The following is an 18,850-nucleotide window of genomic DNA, read 5'->3' as shown; positions in this document are numbered from 1 at the left end:
ACACAAATAAACCAAACGGTAACAAGGGAACAGAGTTTCCACAGGAACTTAGGTACAAAGGTTACCTTTAGGGAGCTCAGCTTAAGACCCACACAAAGCTGTATGTGACACAAGGAACTGGCCCAGATTCCAACTCAGCCTCCTGATTTATACTTCCTGGTCCTTGATGATTGGTGGGCAGGATTAGGTGATGTCACTGTCATGTGACTACTCTAGCCAAGGCTGTGATGTAGAATGAGGCCTAGCAGGCCAAGAGAACACTGAAGCCTGGACTTCTGCAAAACACAGGATGCTTGCTTTTAGATTACTGAATTCAGCCTCACACAGGAGATCACCACAGGTGGAGCTGATTACCTATTACCTCTCAGGCAGAGAACTCAGGAAAACTGACAAGCTGTTTAACTCCGTGAGTGAAAAGACACAGGATCCAGGACAGATGGCAGGGGTAAGTCACCAAATATAAAACCTACAGTCAGGATTGTGACATCACCCAAGCGCCGCAAAAGGCCGCCATGCCCTGCACGCCCCTTTTCTCTTTTCATATGCAGACGAGGGTTGAAGCCAACTTTGACCCACTGCTTGGATGGCATTACCATATGCAAATCAATCTGCTGCAGGCCTTCCCCCAGGAATGCTTGCACTAGTTGTTGCATTTGGTTTGTTGTTTGGGGGTGCTTCAGTATTAGGCAGCCTTCTGCCCTCCCATGTTCATCTGAAAATATGTGTTCTCCCTGCAGTTGTTGTCCCCAGATGAGAGTTCCCTTGTGCTGCCTCAGTTGAATCTCCTTTACTTGACAGAGATGTGCCTGAGCAGCGGCCCTCCCCAGCCCTATCCCAAATCATACTTATTTTGCATAGGAGATACCATGGTCATGAAGATTGTTCTCCCAGGTTGAGGTTCATTCATTGCATTCTGGGTATGCTGACCCCTGTGATTTCCCCAAATGTGGGAAACTCGACTGCAATATTTGTGGTAGTGGGGGACTGTGTTTGTGCTTTCCTCTGCTCAGCTCTGGTAAAAGTCAGATTTCTTTGTCTCAGATCTTCCTCTAGCCTTGTTCTTCTTTCGAGAGTTCCCTTGTGCTGCCTCAGTTGGATCTCCTTCACTTGACAGGGGGGTGCCCGAGCAGCGACCCTCCCCAGCTCTAGCCCAACTCCTACTTACCTGCCAGGTGAGATACTATGATCAGGAAGGTGCTTCTCCCAGGGCAAGGCTCACCCATTGCACTCTGGGTGTGCTGCTCCTGCGATTTCCCCAAATGTGGGAAACTTGACTGCATAATTTGTGTTTCCTCTGGTCGGCTCTCGTATAATTCAGATCTCTTTGTCTCAGGTCTTTCTCCAGCCTAGTTTGCTGTCTGTTTCCACTTCTCTTTTCTTGAGCCGCTCCCTTCTATGCCCTTGCGCACTATCCTGACCTCTCCCGTCTGCTTACTTGTGCCTTCCAACGCACAATGCATACTACAGGTAGTGCTGCAGGGCCCACACCCTTTTACATGCTTTACAGAACAGCTCTGGAGCTGTTACAGTGCCCAGCTGCTGCAAGAAATCATCTTGAATGCTTCAGGGGCTGGGGCATAGCCAACATGAGACCCACACCGAAGGAGGGTGGAGATGTTTAATGTGAATTAGGGGTCATCCAAGCACCACAAAAGGACGCCATGCCCTGCACATCCCTTTTTTCTTTTCATATGCAGACGAGGGTTGAAGCCAACTTTGACCCACTGCTTGGATGACATCACCATATGCAAATCCATCTGCTGTAGGCCTTCCCCCAGGAATGCTTGTACTAGTTGTTGCATTTGGTTTGTTGTTTGGGGGTGCTTCAGTATTAGGCAGCCTTCTGCCCTCCCATGTTCATCTGAAAATATGTGTTCTCCCAGCAGTTGTTGTCCCCAGATGAGAGTTCCCTTGTGCTGCCTCAGTTGAATCTCCTTTACTTGACAGAGATGTGCCTGAGCAGCGGCCCTCCCCAGCTCTATCCCAAATCATACTTATTTTGCATAGGAGATACCATGGTCATGAAGATTGTTCTCCCAGGGTGAGGTTCATTCATTGCATTCTGGGTATGCTGACTCCTATGATTTCCCCAAATGTGGGAAACTCGACTGCATTATTTGTGGTAGTGGGGGACTGTGTTTGTGCTTTCCTCTGGTCAGCTCTGGTAAAAGTCAGATTTATTTGTCTCAGATCTTCCTCTAGCCTTGTTCTTCTTTCGAGAGTTCCCTTGTGCTGCCTCAGTTGGATCTCCTTCACTTGACAGGGGGGTGCCCGAGCATCGACCCTCCCCAGCTCAAGCCCAACTCCTACTTACCTGCCAGGTGAGATACTATGATCATGAAGGTGCTTCTCCCAGGGCAAGGCTCACCCATTGCACTCTGGGTGTGCTGCTCCTGCGATTTCCCCAAATGTGGGAAACTTGACTGCATAATTTGTGTTTCCCCTGGTCAGCTCTCGTATAATTCAGATCTCTTTGTCTCAGGTCTCTCTCCAGCCTAGTTTGCTGTCTGTTTCAACTTCTCTTTTCTTGAGCCGCTCCCTTCTATGCCCTTGCGCACTATCTTGACTTCTCCCATCTGCTTACTTTGTGCCTTCCAACGCACAATGCGAACTACAGGTAGTGCTGCAGGGCCCACACCCTTTTACTTGCCTTACAGAGCAGCTCTGGAGCTATTACAGTGCCCAGCTGCTGCAAGTAATCAGCTTGAATGCTTCAGGGGCTGGGGCATAGCCAACATGAGCCCCACACCGAAGTAGGGTGGAGGTGTTTAATGCGAACTAGGGGTCATCCAAGCGCCGCAAAAGGCCGCCATGCCCTGCACGCCCCTTTTCTCTTTTCATATGCAGATGAGGGTTGAAGCCAACTTTGACCCACTGCTTGGATGACATCACCATATGCAAATCCATCTGCTGCAGGCCTTCCCCCAGGAATGCTTGTACTAGTTGTTGCATTTGGTTTGTTGTTTGGGGGTGCTTCAGTATTAGGCAGCCTTCTGCCCTCCCATGTTCATCTGAAAATATGTGTTCTCCCTGCAGTTGTTGTCCCCAGATGAGAGTTCCCTTGTGCTGCCTCAGTTGAATCTCCTTTACTTGACAGAGATGTGCCTGAGCAGCGGCCCTCCCCAGCCCTATCCCAAATCATACTTATTTTGCATAGGAGATACCATGGTCATGAAGATTGTTCTCCCAGGGTGAGGTTCATTCATTGCATTCTGGGTATGCTGACCCCTGTGATTTCCCCAAATGTGGGAAACTCGACTGCATTATTTGTGGTAATGGGGGACTGTGTTTGTGCTTTCCTCTGGTCAGCTCTGGTAAAAGCCAGATTTCTGTGTCTCAGATCTTCCTCTAGCCTTGTTCTTCTTTCGAGAGTTCTCTTGTGCTGCCTCAGTTGGATCTCCTTCACTTGACAGGGGGGTGCCCGAGCAGCGACCCTCCTCAGCTCTTGCCCAACTCCTACTTACCTGCCAGGTGAGATACTATGATCATGAAGGTGCTTCTCCCAGGGCAAGGCTCACCCATTGCACTCTGTGTGTGCTGCTCCAGCTATTTCCCCAAATGTGGGAAACTCGACTGCATAATTTGTGTTTCCCCTGGTCGGCTCTCGTATAATTCAGATCTCTTTGTCTCAGGTCTCTCTCCAGCCTAGTTTGCTGTCTGTTTCCGCTTCTCTTTTCTTGAGCCGCTCCCTTCTATGCCCTTGCGCACAATCCTGACTTCTCCCGTCTGCTTACTTTGTGCCTTCCAACGCACAATGCAAACTACAGGTAGTGCTGCAGGGCCCACACCCTTTTAGTTGCCTTACAGAGCAGCTCTGGAGCTGTTACAGTGCCCAGCTGCTGCAAGAAATCAGCTTGAATGTTCTTCGTTGATTGATGGAAGAAACATCTTACAAAAACTCTCCAGATTATTGACTTTTTAAAGTTTTTCTAGGAAACGTTCTAGATGAATGCTTATTAGCGTTTGTCAGAATGTACGTTTGCAAAGTGTCTCTGTGGCGCAATCAGTTAGCGTGTTCGGTTATTATCCAAAAGGTTGGTGGTTCAATCCCACCCAGGGACGTAATTTACCTTGTTAGCAGATTTTGGTGATCTTTAAGTAGACAAGTCAAAATTTCAAACCCCCTCTTGTGGTGTAGGGTACCTGGCCTTCTCTGATGTAATCAGAGTTAGATTTGATTAAGTGATTTTATAAAAAAAACAGCTAGGAAGCACAATTTAGCAGTGGGTTGCAGAGAAAAAGAAATATGCTGGCAAAAAAATCCAATTAAGTGATTAAACAGCTCTTCATTTTCTGGCTTTATTTTTATGCTAACAAATTTGTTCTCTGAAAAGTGTCCACAAAGCCAAGTATCTGATTAACACCTTTGTAGGGATGGTTTTTCACCTATTACTAAATTAAACTTGCTTCATTGGAAAGGCAGCAAGATGCATCGTCATTTCAATATCTACTGAAATAATACAGGTTGACACCAGGAAACATTAACGCCACTGCATCCTTGCTGCTTTCTCATGTGGAAGTCTGTTTAATGTGAAAACAAGGTGATATCTAATTAGCACACAGGTAAGGAATTAAGAAAATCTTTATTTAAGGGTGAAGATGTTTCTCACAAAATCGTTGCCCCAATGCATCATTGAAATTCAAGCTGGAAAGATGATTTTAATATATCACTTGTACATTTTGTATTGCTCTTCTGGTGACAATGTAGTTTGTTTTTGTCAATTACCATTTTAATAATAGGGTAAAGAAAATTAAGTGGATTTTTGAAAGAAAACAATACTGTCAATATACTATTAAAACAAATTAAAATGGTAAAAGTTATTGTACTTTAAGTAAAAATAAAAGAGCAAAAATATCAATCCCAGTTTTGAATTACTTTAATTAACAAAAAAAAAAATGCATATAGCAAAGGATAATTTCAATCTGCCTACCTCTGGGTTATGGGCCCAGCATGCTTCCATTGCAGTACTCTGCTGCACATGTAAGTGCAAGAGATCCTGAAGCACTCACTCATCATGGGAAAGTACCAATGTGTTTCTTCATTGGTTAATGGAAGAAACATCTTACAAAAACTCTCCAGATTATTGACTTTTTAAAGTTTTTCTAGGAAACGTTCTAGATGAATGCTTATTAGCCTTTGTCAGTATGTACTTTTGCAAAGTGTCTCTGTGGCGCAATTGGTTAGTGTGTAAGGCTATTAACAAAAGGTTGGTGGTTCAATCCCACCCAGGAATGTAATTGACCTTGTGATCAGATTTTGGTGATATTTAAGTAGACAAGTCAAAATTTCAAACCCCCTCTTATTGTGTAGGGTACCTGGCCTTCTCTGATGTAATCAGAGTTAGATTTGATTCAGTGATTTTATAAAAAACAGCTAGGAAGCACAATTTAGCAGTGGGTTGCAGATAAAAAAAATATGCTGGCAAAAAAATACAATTGAGTGATTAAACAGCTCTTCATTTTCTGGCTTTATTTTTATGCTAACAAATTTGTTCTCTGAAAAGTGTCCACAAAGCCAAGTCTCTGATTAACACCTTTGTAGGGATGGTTTTTCACCTATTACTAAATTAAACTTGCTTCATTGGAAAGGCAGCAAGATGCATCCTCATTTCAATGTCTACTGAAATAATACAGGTTGACACCAGGAAACATTAACGCCACTGCATCCTTGCTGCTTTCTCATGTGGAAGTCTGTTTAATGTGAAAACAAGGTGATATCTAATTAGCACACAGGTAAGGAATTAAGAAAATCTTTATTTAAGGGTGAAGATGTTTCTCACAAAATCGTTGCCCCAATGCATCATTGAAATTCAAGCTGGAAAGATGATTTTAATATATCACTTGTACATTTTGTATTGCTCTTCTGGTGACAATGTAGTTTGTTTTTGTCAATTACCATTTTAATAATAGGGTAAAGAAAATTAAGTGGATTTTTGAAAGAAAACAATACTGTCAATATACTATCAAAACAAATTAAAATGGTAAAAGTTATTGTACTTTAAGTAAAAATAAAAGAGCCAAAATATCAATCCCAGTTTTGGATTACTTTAATTAACAAAAAAAATACATATAGCAAAGGATAGTTTCAATCTGCCTACCTCTGGGTTATGGGCCCAGCATGCTTCCATTGCAGTACTCTGCTGCACATGTAAGTGCAAGAGATCCTGAAGCACTCACTCATCATGGGAAAGTACCAATGTGTTTCTTCATTGGTTGATGGAAGAAACATCTTACAAAAACTCTCCAGATTATTGACTTTTTAAAGTTTTTCTAGGAAACGTTCTAGATGAATGCTTATTAGCCTTTGTCAGTATGTACTTTTTGCAAAGTGTCTCTGTGGCGCAATTGGTTAGTGTGTACGGCTATTAACCAAAAGGTTGGTGGTTAAATCCTACCCAGGGACGTAATTGACCTTGTGATCAGATTTTGGTGATATTTAAGTAGACAAGTCAAAATTTCAAACCCCCTCTTATTGTGTAGGGTACCTAGCCTTCTCTGATGTAATCAGAGTTAGATTTGATTCAGTGATTTTATAAAAACAGCTAGGAAGCACAATTTAGCAGTGGGTTGCAGAGAAAAAGAAATATGCTGGCAAAAAAATCCAATTGAGTGATTAAACAGCTCTTCATTTCTGGCTTTATTTTTATGCTAACAAATTTGTTCTCTGAAAAGTGTCCACAAAGCCAAGTCTCTGATTAACACCTTTGTAGGGATGGTTTTTCACCTATTACTAAATTAAACTTGCTTCATTGGAAAGGCAGCAAGATGCATCCTCATTTCAATGTCTACTGAAATAATACAGGTTGACACCAGGAAACATTAACGCCACTGCATCCTTGCTGCTTTCTCATGTGGAAGTCTGTTTAATGTGAAAACAAGGTGATATCTAATTAGCACACAGGTAAGGAATTAAGAAAATCTTTATTTAAGGGTGAAGATGTTTCTCACAAAATCGTTGCCCCAATGCATCATTGAAATTCAAGCTGGAAAGATGATTTTAATATATCACTTGTACATTTTGTATTGCTCTTCTGGTGACAATGTAGTTTGTTTTTGTCAATTACCATTTTAATAATAGGGTAAAGAAAATTAAGTGGATTTTTGAAAGAAAACAATACTGTCAATATACTATCAAAACAAATTAAAATGGTAAAAGTTATTGTACTTTAAGTAAAAATAAAAGATCCAAAATATCAATCCCAGTTTTGGATTACTTTAATTAACAAAAAAAATGCATATAGCAAAGGATAGTTTCAATCTGCCTACCTCTGGGTTATGGGCCCAGCATGCTTCCATTGCAGTACTCTGCTGCACATGTAAGTGCAAGAGATCCTGAAGCACTCACTCATCATGGGAAAGTACCAATGTGTTTCTTCATTGGTTGATGGAAGAAACATCTTACAAAAACTCTCCAGATTATTGACTTTTTAAAGTTTTTCTAGGAAACGTTCTAGATGAATGCTTATTAGCCTTTGTCAGTATGTACTTTTGAAAAGTGTCTCTGTGGCGCAATTGGTTAGTGTGTACGGCTATTAACCAAAAGGTTGGTGGTTAAATCCTACCCAGGGACGTAATTGACCTTGTGATCAGATTTTGGTGATATTTAAGTAGACAAGTCAAAATTTCAAACCCCATCTTATTGTGTAGGGTACCTGGCCTTCTCTGATGTTATCAGAGTTAGATTTGATTCAGTGGTTTTATAAAAAACAGCTAGGAAGCACAATTTAGCAGTGGGTTGCAGAGAAAAAAAATATGCTGGCAAAAAAATACAATTGAGTGATTAAACAGCTCTTCATTTTCTGGCTTTATTTTTATGCTAACAAATTTGTTCTCTGAAAAGTGTCCACAAAGCCAAGTCTCTGATTAACACCTTTGTAGGGATGGTTCTTCACCTATTACTAAATTAAACTTGCTTCATTGGAAAGGCAGCAAGATGCATCCTCATTTCAATGTCTACTGAAATAATACAGGTTGACACCAGGAAACATTAACGCCACTGCATCCTTGCTGCTTTCTCATGTGGAAGTCTGTTTAATGTGAAAACAAGGTGATATCTAATTAGCACACAGGTAAGGAATTAAGAAAATCTTTATTTAAGGGTGAAGATGTTTCTCACAAAATCGTTGCCCCAATGCATCATTGAAATTCAAGCTGGAAAGATGATTTTAATATATCACTTGTACATTTTGTATTGCTCTTCTGGTGACAATGTAGTTTGTTTTTGTCAATTACCATTTTAATAATAGGGTAAAGAAAATTAAGTGGATTTTTGAAAGAAAACAATACTGTCAATATACTATCAAAACAAATTAAAATGGTAAAAGTTATTGTACTTTAAGTAAAAATAAAAGAGCCAAAATATCAATCCCAGTTTTGGATTACTTTAATTAACAAACAAAATGCATATAGCAAAGGATAGTTTCAATCTGCCTACCTCTGGGTTATGGGCCCAGCATGCTTCCATTGCAGTACTCTGCTGCACATGTAAGTGCAAGAGATCCTGAAGCACTCACTCATCATGGGAAAGTACCAATGTGTTTCTTCATTGGTTGATGGAAGAAACATCTTACAAAAACTCTCCAGATTATTGACTTTTTAAAGTTTTTCTAGGAAACGTTCTAGATGAATGCTTATTAGCCTTTGTCAGTATGTACTTTTGCAAAGTGTCTCTGTGGCGCAATTGGTTAGTGTGTAAGGCTATTAACCAAAAGGTTGGTGGTTCAATCCCACCCAGGGACGTAATTGACCTTGTGATCAGATTTTGGTGATATTTAAGTAGACAAGTCAAAATTTCAAACCCCATCTTATTGTGTAGGGTACCTGGCCTTCTCTGATGTAATCAGAGTTAGATTTGATTCATTGATTTTATAAAAACAGCTAGGAAGCACAATTTAGCAGTGGTTTGCAGAGAAAAAAAATATGCTGGCAGAAAAATCCAATTGAGTGATTAAACAGGTCTTCATTTTCTGGCTTTATTTTTATGCTAACAAATTTGTTCTCTGAAAAGTGTCCACAAAGCCAAGTCTCTGATTAACACCTTTGTAAGGATGGTTTTTCACCTATTATTAAATTAAACTTGCTTCATTGGAAAGGCAGCAAGATGCATCCTCATTTCAATGTCTACTGAAATAATACAAGTTGACACCAGGAAACATTAACGCCACTGCATCCTTGCTGCTTTCTCATGTGGAAGTCTGTTTAATGTGAAAACAAGGTGATATCTAATTATCACACAGGTAAGGAATTAAGAAAATCTTTATTTAAGGGTGAAGATGTTTCTCACAAAATCGTTGCCCTAATGCATCATTGAAATTCAAGCTGGAAAGATGATTTTAATATATCACTTGTACATTTTGTATTGCTCTTCTGGTGACAATGTAGTTTGTTTTTGTCAATTACCATTTTAATAATAGGGTAAAGAAAATTAAGTGGATTTTTGAAAGAAAACAATACTGTCAATATACTATCAAAACAAATTAAAATGGTAAAAGTTATTGTACTTTAAGTAAAAATAAAAGAGCCAAAATATAAATCCCAGTTTTGGATTACTTTAATTAACAAAAAAAATGCATATAGCAAAGGATAGTTTCAATCTGCCTACCTCTGGGTTATGGGCCCAGCATGCTTCCATTGCAGTACTCTGCTGCACATGTAAGTGCAAAAGATCCTGAAGCACTCACTCATCATGGGAAAGTACCAATGTGTTTCTTCATTGGTTGATGGAAGAAACATCTTACAAAAACTCTCCAGATTATTGACTTTTTAAAGTTTTTCTAGGAAACGTTCTAGATGAATGCTTATTAGATTTTGTCAGTATGTACTTTTGCAAAGTGTCTCTGTGGCGCAATTGGTTAGTGTGTAAGGCTATTAACCAAAAGGTTGGTGGTTCAATCCCACCCAGGGACGTAATTGACCTTGTGTTCAGATTTTGGTGATCTTTAAGTAGACAAGTCAAAATTTCAAACCCCCTCTTATTGTGTAGGGTACCTGGCCTTCTCTGATGTTATCAGAGTTAGATTTGATTCAGTGATTTTATAAAAAACAACTAGGAAGCACAATTTAGCAGTAGGTTGCAGAGAAAAAAAATATGCTGGCAGAAAAATCCAATTTAGTGAATAAACAGCTCTTCATTTTCTGGCTTTATTTTTATGCTAACAAATTTGTTCTCTGAAAAGTGTCCACAAAGCCAAGTCTCTGATTAACACCTTTGTAAGGATGGTTTTTCACCTATTACTAAATTAAACTTGCTTCATTGGAAAGGCAGCAAGATGCATCCTCATTTCAATGTCTACTGAAATAATACAGGTTGACACCAGGAAACATTAACGCCACTGCATCCTTGCTGCTTTCTCATGTGGAAGTCTGTTTAATGTGAAAACAAGGTGATATCTAATTAGCACACAGGTAAGGAATTAAGAAAATCTTTATTTAAGGGTGAAGATGTTTCTCACAAAATCGTTGCCCCAATGCATCATTGAAATTCAACCTGGAAAGATGATTTTAATATATCACTTGTACATTTTGTATTGCTCTTCTGGTGACAATGTAGTTTGTTTTTGTCAATTACCATTAAAATAATAGGGTAAAGAAAATTAAGTGGATTTTTGAAAGAAAACAATACTGTCAATATACTATTAAAACAAATTAAAATGGTAAAAGTTATTGTACTTTAAGTAAAAATAAAAGAGCAAAAATATCAATCCCAGTTTTGGATTACTTTAATTAACAAAAAAAATGCATATAGCAAAGGATAGTTTCAATCTGCCTATCTCTGGGTTATGGGCCCAGCATGCTTCCATTGCAGTACTCTGCTGCACATGTAAGTGCAAGAGATCCTGAAGCACTCACTCATCATGGGAAAGTACCAATGTGTTTCTTCATTGGTTGATGGAAGAAACATCTTACAAAAACTCTCCAGATTATTTACTTTTTAAAGTTTTTCTAGGAAACGTTCTTGATGAATGCTTATTAGCCTTTGTCAGTATGTACTTTTTGCAAAGTGTCTCTGTGGTGCAATTGGTTAGTGTGTAAGGCTATTAACCAAAAGGTTGGTGGTTCAATCCCACCCAGGAATGTAATTGACCTTGTGATCAGATTTTGGTGATATTTAAGTAGACAAGTCAAAATTTCAAACCCCCTCTTATTGTGTAGGGTACCTGGCCTTCTCTGATGTAATCAGAGTTAGATTTGATTCAGTGATTTTATAAAAAACAGCTAGGAAGCACAATTTAGTAGTGGGTTGCAGAGAAAAAAAATATGCTGGCAAAAAAAATCCAATTGAGTGATTAAACAGCTCTTCATTTTCTGGCTTTATTTTTATGCTAACAAATTTGTTCTCTGAAAAGTGTCCACAAAGCCAAGTCTCTGATTAACACCTTTGTAGGGATGGTTTTTCACCTATTACTAAATTAAACTTGCTTCATTGGAAAGGCAGCAAGATGCATCCTCATTTCAATGTCTACTGAAATAATACAAGTTGACACCAGGAAACATTAACGCCACTGCATCCTTGCTGCTTTCTCATGTGGAAGTCTGTTTAATGTGAAAACAAGGTGATATCTAATTATCACACAGGTAAGGAATTAAGAAAATCTTTATTTAAGGGTGAAGATGTTTCTCACAAAATCGTTGCCCCAATGCATCATTGAAATTCAAGCTGGAAAGATGATTTTAATATATCACTTGTACATTTTGTATTGCTCTTCTGGTGACAATGTAGTTTGTTTTTGTCAATTACCATTTTAATAATAGGGTAAAGAAAATTAAGTGGATTTTTGAAAGAAAACAATACTGTCAATATACTATCAAAACAAATTAAAATGGTAAAAGTTATTGTACTTTAAGTAAAAATAAAAGAGCCAAAATATAAATCCCAGTTTTGGATTACTTTAATTAACAAAAAAAATGCATATAGCAAAGGATAGTTTCAATCTGCCTACCTCTGGGTTATGGGCCCAGCATGCTTCCATTGCAGTACTCTGCTGCACATGTAAGTGCAAAAGATCCTGAAGCACTCACTCATCATGGGAAAGTACCAATGTGTTTCTTCATTGGTTGATGGAAGAAACATCTTACAAAAACTCTCCAGATTATTGACTTTTTAAAGTTTTTCTAGGAAACGTTCTAGATGAATGCTTATTAGATTTTGTCAGTATGTACTTTTGCAAAGTGTCTCTGTGGCGCAATTGGTTAGTGTGTAAGGCTATTAACCAAAAGGTTGGTGGTTCAATCCCACCCAGGGACGTAATTGACCTTGTGTTCAGATTTTGGTGATCTTTAAGTAGACAAGTCAAAATTTCAAACCCCCTCTTATTGTGTAGGGTACCTGGCCTTCTCTGATGTTATCAGAGTTAGATTTGATTCAGTGATTTTATAAAAAACAGCTAGGAAGCACAATTTAGCAGTAGGTTGCAGAGAAAAAAAATATGCTGGCAGAAAAATCCAATTTAGTGAATAAACAGCTCTTCATTTTCTGGCTTTATTTTTATGCTAACAAATTTGTTCTCTGAAAAGTGTCCACAAAGCCAAGTCTCTGATTAACACCTTTGTAAGGATGGTTTTTCACCTATTACTAAATTAAACTTGCTTCATTGGAAAGGCAGCAAGATGCATCCTCATTTCAATGTCTACTGAAATAATACAGGTTGACACCAGGAAACATTAACGCCACTGCATCCTTGCTGCTTTCTCATGTGGAAGTCTGTTTAATGTGAAAACAAGGTGATATCTAATTAGCACACAGGTAAGGAATTAAGAAAATCTTTATTTAAGGGTGAAGATGTTTCTCACAAAATCGTTGCCCCAATGCATCATTGAAATTCAACCTGGAAAGATGATTTTAATATATCACTTGTACATTTTGTATTGCTCTTCTGGTGACAATGTAGTTTGTTTTTGTCAATTACCATTTTAATAATAGGGTAAAGAAAATTAAGTGGATTTTTGAAAGAAAACAATACTGTCAATATACTATTAAAACAAATTAAAATGGTAAAAGTTATTGTACTTTAAGTAAAAATAAAAGAGCAAAAATATCAATCCCAGTTTTGGATTACTTTAATTAACAAAAAAAATGCATATAGCAAAGGATAGTTTCAATCTGCCTATCTCTGGGTTATGGGCCCAGCATGCTTCCATTGCAGTACTCTGCTGCACATGTAAGTGCAAAAGATCCTGAAGCACTCACTCATCATGGGAAAGTACCAATGTGTTTCTTCATTGGTTGATGGAAGAAACATCTTACAAAAACTCTCCAGATTATTTACTTTTTAAAGTTTTTCTAGGAAACGTTCTTGATGAATGCTTATTAGCCTTTGTCAGTATGTACTTTTTGCAAAGTGTCTCTGTGGTGCAATTGGTTAGTGTGTAAGGCTATTAACCAAAAGGTTGGTGGTTCAATCCCACCCAGGAATGTAATTGACCTTGTGATCAGATTTTGGTGATATTTAAGTAGACAAGTCAAAATTTCAAACCCCCTCTTATTGTGTAGGGTACCTGGCCTTCTCTGATGTAATCAGAGTTAGATTTGATTCAGTGATTTTATAAAAAACAGCTAGGAAGCACAATTTAGTAGTGGGTTGCAGAGAAAAAAAATATGCTGGCAAAAAAAATCCAATTGAGTGATTAAACAGCTCTTCATTTTCTGGTTTTATTTTTATGCTAACAAATTTGTTCTCTGAAAAGTGTCCACAAAGCCAAGTCTCTGATTAACACCTTTGTAGGGATGGTTTTTCACCTATTACTAAATTAAACTTGCTTCATTGGAAAGGCAGCAAGATGCATCCTCATTTCAATGTCTACTGAAATAATACAAGTTGACACCAGGAAACATTAACGCCACTGCATCCTTGCTGCTTTCTCATGTGGAAGTCTGTTTAATGCGAAAACAAGGTGATATCTAATTAGCACACAGGTAAGGAATTAAGAAAATCTTTATTTAAGGGTGAAGATGTTTCTCACAAAATCGTTGCCCCAATGCATCATTGAAATTCAAGCTGGAAAGATGATTTTAATATATCACTTGTACATTTTGTATTGCTCTTCTGGTGACAATGTAGTTTGTTTTTGTCAATTACCATTTTAATAATAGGGTAAAGAAAATTAAGTGGATTTTTGAAAGAAAACAATACTGTCAATATACTATTAAAACAAATTAAAATGGTAAAAGTTATTGTACTTTAAGTAAAAATAAAAGAGCCAAAATATCAATCCCAGTTTTGGATTACTTTAATTAAAAAAAAAAAACATACAGCAGAGGATAGTTTCAATCTGCCTACCTCTGGGTTATGAGCCCAGCATGCTTCCATTGCTGTACTCTGCTGCACATGTAAGTGCAAGAGATCCTGAAGCACTCACTCATCATGGGAAAGTACCAATGTGTTTCTTCGTTGGTTGATGGAAGAAACATCTTACAAAAACTCTCCAGATTATTGACTTTTTAAAGTTTTTCTAGGAAACGTTTTAGATGAATGTTTATTAGCCTTTGTCAGTATGCACTTTCGCAAAGTGTCTCTGTGGCGCAATCAGTTAGTGTGTACGGCTAATAACTAAAAGGTTGGTGGTTCAATCCCACCCAGAGATGTAATTGATCTTGTTATCAGATTTTGGTGATCTTTAAGTATACAAGTCAAAATTTCAAACCCCCTCTTATGGTGTAGGGCAGTGGTTCTCAAACTCGGTCCTCAGGACCCCACACAGTGCATGTTTTGCAGGTAACCCAGCAAGTGCACAGGTGTATTAATTACTCACTGACACATTTTAAAAGGTCCACAGGTGGAGCTAATTATGTCACTTGTGATTCTGTGAGGAGACCTGCAAAACATGCACTGTGTGGGGTCCTGAGGACCGAGTTTGAGAACCTGTGGTGTAGGGTACCTGGCCTTCTCTGATGTAATCAGAGTTAGATTTGATTCAGTGATATTATAAAAACATCTAGGAAGCACAATTTAGCAGTGGGTTGCAGAGAAAAAGAAATATGCTTGCAAAAAAATCAAATTGCTTGATTTAACAGCTCTTAATTTTCTTGCTTTATTTTTATGCTAACAAATTTGTTCTCTGAAAAGTGTCCACAAAGCCAAGTCTCTGATTAACACCTTTGTATCGATGGTTTTTCACCTATTACTAAATTAAACTTGCTTCATTGGAAAGGCAGCAAGATGCATCCTCATTTCAATGTCTACTGAAATAATACAGGTTGACACCAGGAAACATTAACGACACTGCATCCTTGCTGCTTTCTCATGTGGAAGTCTGTTTAATGTGAAAACAAGGTGATATCTAATTAGCACACAGGTAAGGAATTACGAAAATCTTTATTTAAGGGTGAAGATGTTTCTCACAAAATTGTTGCCCCAATGCATCATTGAAATTCAAGCTGGAAAGATGATTTTAATATATCACTTGTACATTTTGTATTGCTCTTCTGGTGACAATGTAGTTTTTTTTGTCAATTACCATTTTAATAACAGGGTAAAGAAAATTAAGTGGATTTTTGAAAGAAAACTATACTGTCAATATACTATTAAAACAAATTAAAATGGTAAAAGTTATTGTACTTTAAGTAAAAATAAAAGAGCAAAAATATCAATCCCAGTTTTGATTACTTAAATTAACAAAAAAAATGCATTTAGCAAAGGATAGTTTCAATCTGCCTACCTCTGGGTTATGGGTCCAGCATGCTTCCATTGCAGTACTCTGCTGCACATGTAAGTGCAAGAGATCCTGAAGCACTCACTCATCATGGGAAAGTACCAATGTGTTTATTCGTTGGTTGATGGAAGAAACATCTTACAAAAACTCTCCAGATTATTGATTTTTTAATGTTTTTCTAGGAAACGTTCTAGATGTATGCTTATTAGCCTTTGTCAGTATGCACTTTTTGCAAAGTGTCTCTGTGGCGCAATCGGTTAGTGTGTTCGGCTATTAACTGAAAGGTTGGTGGTTCAATCCCACCCAGGGACGTAATTAAACTTGTGATCAGATTTTGGTGATATTTAAGTAGACAAGTCAAAATTTCAAACCCCCTCTTATGGTGTAGGGTACATGGCCTTCTCTGATGTAATCAGAGTTAGATTTGATTCAGTGATTTTATAAAAAAACAGCTAGGAAGCACAATTTAGCAGTGGGTTGCAGAGAAAAAAAATATGCTGGCAGAAAAATCCAATTGAGTGATTAAACAGCTCTTCATTTTCTGGCTTTATTTTTATGCTAACAAATTTGTTCTCTGAAAAGTGTCCACAAAGCCAAGTCTCTGATTAACACCTTTGTAGGGATGGTTTTTCACCTATTACTAAATTAAACTTGCTTCATTGGAAAGGCAGCAAGATGTATCCTCATTTATATGTCTACTGAAATAATACAGGTTGACACCAGGAAACATTAACGCCACTGCATCCTTGCTGCTTTCTCATGTGGAAGTCTGTTTAATGTGAAAACAAGGTGATATCTAATTAGCACACAGGTAAGGAATTAAGAAAATCTTTATTTAAGGGTGAAGATGTTTTCTCACAAAATCGTTGCCCCAATGCATCATTGAAATTCAAGCTGGAAAGATGATTTTAATATATCACTTGTACATTTTGTATTGCTCTTCTGGTGACAATGTAGTTTGTTTTTGTCAATTACCATTTTAATAATAGGGTAAAGAAAATGAAGTGGATTTTTGAAAGAAAACAATACTGTCAATATACTATTAAAACAAATTAAAATGGTAAAAGTTATTGTACTTTAAGTAAAAATAAAAGAGACAAAATATCAATCCCAGTTTTGGATTACTTTAATTAACAAAAAAAAATGCATATAGCAGAGGATAGTTTCAATCTGCCTACCTCTGGGTTATGGGCCCAGCATGCTTCCATTGCAGTACTCTGCTGCACATGTAAGTGCAAGAGATCCTGAAGCACTCACTCATCATGGGAAAGTACCAATGTGTTTCTTCATTGGTTGATGGAAGAAACATCTTACAAAAACTCTCCAGATTATTGACTTTTTAAAGTTTTTCTAGGAAACGTTTTAGATGAATGCTTATTAGCCTTTGTCAGTAAGGACTTTTTCAAAGTGTCTCTGTGGCGCAATCAGTTAGTATGTACGGCTATTAACCATAAGGTTGGTGGTTCAATCCCACCCAGGGACCTAATTTCCCTTGTTATCAGATTTTGGTGATCTTTAAGTAGACAAGTCAAAATTTCAAACCCCCTGTTACGGTGTAGGGTACCTGGCCTTCTCTGATGTAATCAGATTTAGATTTGATTCAGTGATTTTATAAAAACAGCTAGGAAGCACAATTTAGCAGTGGGTTGCAGAGAAAAAAAATATGCTGGCAGAAAAATCCAATTGAGTGATTAAACAGCTCTTCATTTTCTGGCTTTATTTTTATGCTAACAAATTTGTTCTCTGAAAAGTGTCCACAAAGCCAAGTCTCTGATTAACACCTTTGTAAGGATGGTTTTTCAACTATTACTAAATTAAACTTGCTTAATTGGAAAGGCAGCAAGATGCATCCTCATTTCAATGTCTACTGAAATAATACAAGTTGACACCAGGAAACATTAACGCCACTGCATCCTTGCTGCTTTCTCATGTGGAAGTCTGTTTAATATGAAAACAAGGTGATATCTAATTAGCACACAGGTAAGGAATTAAGAAAATCTTTATTTAAGGGTGAAGATGTTTCTCACAAAATCGTTGCCCCAATGCATCATTGAAATTCAAGCTGGAAATATGATTTTAATATATCACTTGTACATTTTGTATTGCTCTTCTGGTGACAATGTAGTTTGTTTTTGTCAATTACCATTTTAATAATAGGGTAAAGAAAATGAAGTGGATTTTTGAAAGAAAACAATACTGTCAATATACTATTAAAACAAATTAAAATGGTAAAAGTTGTTGTACTTTAAGTAAAAATAAAAGAGCCAAAATATCAATCCCAGTTTTGGATTACTTTAATTAACAAAAAAAAATGCATATAGCAGAAGATAGTTTCAATCTGCCTACCTCTGGGTTATGGGCCCAGCATGCTTCCATTGCTGTACTCTGCTGCACATGTAAGTGCAAGAGATCCTGAAGCACTCACTCATCATGGGAAAGTACCAATGTGTTTCTTCGTTGGTTGATGGAAGAAACATCTTACAAAAACTCTCCAGATTATTGACTTTTTAAAGTTTTTCTAGGAAACGTTTTAGATGAATGCTTATTAGCCTTTGTCAGTATATACTTCTGCAAAGTGTCTCTGTGGCACAATCAGTTAGTATGTACAGCTATTAACCAAAAGGTTGGTGGTTCAATCCCACCCAGGGACGTAATTGACCTTGTTATCAGATTTTGGTGATCTTTAAGTAGACAAGTCAAATTTCATACCCCCTGTTATGGTGTAGGGTACCTGGCCTTCTCTGATGTAATCAGAGTTAGATTTGATTCAGTGATTTTATAAAAACATCTAGGAAGCACAATTTAGCAGTGGGTTGCAGAGAAAAAGAAATATGCTGGCAAAAAAATCAAATTGCGTGATTAAACAGCTCTTCATTTTCTGGCTTTATTTTTATGCTAACAAATTTGTTCTCTGAAAAGTGTCCACAAAGCCAAGTCTCTGATTAACACCTTTGTAGGGATGGTTTTTCACCTATTACTAAATTAAACTTGCTTCATTGGAAAGGCAGCAAGATGTATCCTCATTTCAATGTCTACTGAAATAATACAGGTTGACACCAGGAAACATTAACGCCACTGCATCCTTGCTGCTTTCTCATGTGGAAGTCTGTTTAATGTGAAAACAAGGTGATACCTAATTAGCACACAGGTAAGGAATTAAGAAAATCTTTATTTAAGGGTGAAGATGTTTCTCACAAAATTG

The 18,850-nt window shown here is 37.7% G+C and overlaps 7 non-coding genes across 7 annotated transcripts; all 7 read left to right on the top strand.

The window, feature by feature from the left end:
- Positions 1–841: 841 nt before the first annotated feature.
- On the top strand, positions 842–1,005 carry LOC135004623 (U1 spliceosomal RNA). The gene has a single exon (XR_010205355.1). It is a non-coding gene; the product is annotated as a U1 spliceosomal RNA (small nuclear RNA).
- Positions 1,006–1,157: 152 nt separating this feature from the next.
- On the top strand, positions 1,158–1,320 carry LOC135004624 (U1 spliceosomal RNA). The gene has a single exon (XR_010205356.1). It is a non-coding gene; the product is annotated as a U1 spliceosomal RNA (small nuclear RNA).
- A 670-nt stretch (positions 1,321–1,990) lies between these two features.
- Positions 1,991–2,154, top strand: LOC135004622 (U1 spliceosomal RNA). The gene has a single exon (XR_010205354.1). It is a non-coding gene; the product is annotated as a U1 spliceosomal RNA (small nuclear RNA).
- Positions 2,155–2,306: 152 nt separating this feature from the next.
- LOC135004625 (U1 spliceosomal RNA) lies at positions 2,307–2,469 on the top strand. The gene has a single exon (XR_010205357.1). It is a non-coding gene; the product is annotated as a U1 spliceosomal RNA (small nuclear RNA).
- Positions 2,470–3,140: 671 nt separating this feature from the next.
- On the top strand, positions 3,141–3,304 carry LOC135004620 (U1 spliceosomal RNA). The gene has a single exon (XR_010205352.1). It is a non-coding gene; the product is annotated as a U1 spliceosomal RNA (small nuclear RNA).
- A 152-nt stretch (positions 3,305–3,456) lies between these two features.
- Positions 3,457–3,619, top strand: LOC135004621 (U1 spliceosomal RNA). Its single transcript, XR_010205353.1, has one exon. It is a non-coding gene; the product is annotated as a U1 spliceosomal RNA (small nuclear RNA).
- Positions 3,620–15,886: 12,267 nt separating this feature from the next.
- TRNAN-AUU (transfer RNA asparagine (anticodon AUU)) lies at positions 15,887–15,960 on the top strand. Its single transcript has one exon. It is a non-coding gene; the product is annotated as a tRNA-Asn (tRNA).
- Positions 15,961–18,850: the final 2,890 nt, after the last annotated feature.

Source organism: Pseudophryne corroboree, unplaced genomic scaffold (genome assembly GCF_028390025.1).
Source record: "Pseudophryne corroboree isolate aPseCor3 unplaced genomic scaffold, aPseCor3.hap2 scaffold_1949, whole genome shotgun sequence".
In the NCBI taxonomy this organism is placed as follows: domain Eukaryota; kingdom Metazoa; phylum Chordata; class Amphibia; order Anura; family Myobatrachidae; genus Pseudophryne; species Pseudophryne corroboree.
Note: the sequence above shows the minus strand (reverse complement) of the source record. Positions and strands in the feature narration are given on the sequence as shown.